Source organism: Hyperolius riggenbachi, chromosome 3 (assembly GCF_040937935.1).
Source record: "Hyperolius riggenbachi isolate aHypRig1 chromosome 3, aHypRig1.pri, whole genome shotgun sequence".
Classification (NCBI taxonomy): Eukaryota; Metazoa; Chordata; class Amphibia; order Anura; family Hyperoliidae; genus Hyperolius; species Hyperolius riggenbachi.
In genome coordinates, this window is record NC_090648.1 from 64510901 (window position 1) to 64514017 (window position 3117).

The window sequence follows — 3117 nt, forward strand, 5'->3', positions numbered from 1 at the left end:
GTCACAAATCCAGGAAAAGTGGGTGGAGCATTAAACAGCCATTCAAATTTCAGCCATTCATTTTCAATGTGAAAATATAAACTGCAGCCAATCTTAGACTGTTAATCGCAGGGTTTTCAAACTTGGCACACTTGGTCACTGGGTAAATGAGGTTAATATTCAGGAAAGTGGGTGGAGCCTACAACAGCCAATCAAAATTCACCTATTGATTTTCAAGGAGAATACTTAAACTGTTGCCATTCTTACACAGCAAAAGCTTCAAACTTGCTACAGTCATTCATTGGGTGACTGGGGCCCAAATTCACTAAAGGGGCGGGGCCACAAACAGCTAATCAGATTTCCTTAGTGGATAAACTGCTTCCATTCACACATTTTTTATGCCAGGAACCTGAAAGCTCACAAACTTGGTCATTGAGTGACTGTGTGTCAAGGTTTCAAAAAAGTGGGCGGAGCCAAAAACACATTTCACAGGAAAATATAAACTGCAACCATTCTTACACTGTTAATGACAGGGTTCTCAAACTTTGCCCAGTTAGTCACTGGGTGACTGGGATTAATAATGAGGAAAATGGGTGGAGCCTACAACAGCCAATCAAAATTCTCCTGTTGATTTGCAAGTGAAATATTTAAATTGCTGCCATTCTTACACTGTTAATAGCAGATGCCTCAAACCTGGTACAGTTGGTCACTGGGTAACTGGGGGTTCAAATTCAGGAAGGGGGCGGAGCCACAAACAGACAATCAGATTTGTTTAATTTCAGTGGGAAGATACAAATTATTAATATCAAGTACCCCAAAGCTCATAAACTTGGTAATTCAGTGACTGTATGTCAAGGTTAGAAAAAGTGGGCGGTGCCAACAACTACACTTTTTTTACATGGGAAAATATAAACTGCAACCATTCTTACACTATTAATGGCAGGGTTCCAAAACTTGACACAGTTGGCCACTGGGTGACTGGGATTAATATTCAGAAATGTGGGTGGAGCCTACAACAGCCAATCAAAATTCACAGATTGATTTTCAAAGGGAATATTTACATTGCTACCATTCTTACACTGTTAATGGCAGAGGCCTCAAACCTGATACAGTCAATTAATGGGTGACTGGGGTCCATATTTACTAAAGGGGGTGGAGCCACAAACAGCTAATCATATTTGTTATAATGATTTCAGCCATTCGGTTATTGGCAGGATTCTCAAACTTGACACAGTTGATCACTTGGTAACTGGGATCAATATTCAGAAAAGTGGGTGGAGCCTAAAAAAGCCAATCAACATTTGCCTATTGATTTTCAAAGTGAATATTAAAATTGCTGACATTCTTGCACTGTTAATCGCAAAAAAACTTAAACCTGGTACAGTTGGTCATTGGGTGACTGGGGTCCAAATTCACTAAAGGGGGTGTAGCCACAAACAGTTAATCATATTTGGTAGATAGATTTCAGGCATTCTGTTATTGGCAAGGTTCTCAAACTTGACACAGTTGGTCACTGGATGACTGGGATTAATATTCCGGAAAGTGGGTGGAGCCTACAACAGCCAATCAAAATTCACCAATTGATTTTCAAGGGGAATATTTACATTACTTCCACTCTTACACCCTTAATAGCAGAGGCCTCACATCTGGTACAATCAGTCACTGGCAGACTGGGGTTTCAATTCTGAAAACAGGGCGGACCACAAGCAGACAATCAGATTTGTTTAATTTCAATGGGAAAATGTAACTTATTGATGCCAAGGACCCCATAGCTCATAAACTTGGTCATAGAGTGACTGTATGTCAAGGTTAGAAATAGTGGGCGGAGCCAAAAACAACTAACTTTTTATATTAGAAAATTTAAACTGGAACCATTCTTACATTTTTAATGGCAGGGTTCCCAAACTTGACACAGGTGGTCACTGGGTGACTGGGATTAATATTCAGAAAAGTGGGTGGAGCTGAAAAAGCCAATCAAAATTCACCTGTTGATTTTCAAGGTGAAAATTTAAATTGCTACCATTATTGCACTGTTAATGGCACAAGCCTCAAGCCTGGTACAGTTGGTCATTGGGTCACTGGGGTTCAAATTCAGAAAAGGGGGCGGAGCCACAAACAGCCAATTAGATTTGTTTCATTTCACTGGGAAAATGCAAATTATTGAAGCCAAGGACCCCAAAGCTCACAAACTTGGTCATTGAGTTACTTTGTGTCTAGGTTACAAAAAGTGGGTGGAGCCAAAAACAAGTTTCACTGGGAAATTATAAACTGCAGCCATTCTTACACAGATGGTCACTGGGTGGCTGAGATTAATATTCAAGGAAGTGGGTGGAGCCTATAATAGCCAATCAAAATTCACCTGTTGATTTTCAAGGGGAATATTTAAACTGATGCCATTTTTACACTGTTAATAGCAGATGTCTCAAACCTGCTACAGTTGGTATTGGGTGACTGGGGTTCAGATGCTGGAGAGGGGAGGAGCCACAAACAGCCAATCTGATTTAATTTCTATGGGAATATACAAATTATTGATGCCAAAGACTCCAAAGCTCACAAACTTGGTCATTGAGTGTTTGTGTGTAAGGGTTAGGAAAAGTGGGTGGAGCCAACACCAGCCAAATACATACCCGGGCAACGCCGGGTCATCAGCTAGTTTCCAAATAAAATATTGGAGCCATACATTGTCATAGGGACATAATTTAAATGGTGTAATAACCGGGACAAATGGGCAGATAAAATACTTGGGTTTTAATTATGGTAGTATGTATTATTTTAAAGCTATAATGGCCGAAAACTGAGAAATAATGATTTTTTTTCTTAATTTTCCCGTTAAAATGAATTTAGAAAAAAATAATTCTTAGCAAAATGTACCACCCAAAGAAAGCCTAATTGGTAGCGGAAAACAAGATATAGATCATTGTATAGTGATAAGCAGTGATAAAGTTATTGACAAATGAATGGGAGGTGAAAATTGGTAAAAGGGTAAAAAAATACTGAAGGCTGAAGTGGTTAACCCTCCTGGCGGTTTGCAAAAAAATCGCCAGGGGGCAGCAAACCTTTTTTTTTAATTTTTTTATTTTTTTCATGTAGCAAGACAAAGTCTCGCTACATGATAGCCGCTGCTCAGCGGCATCCCCC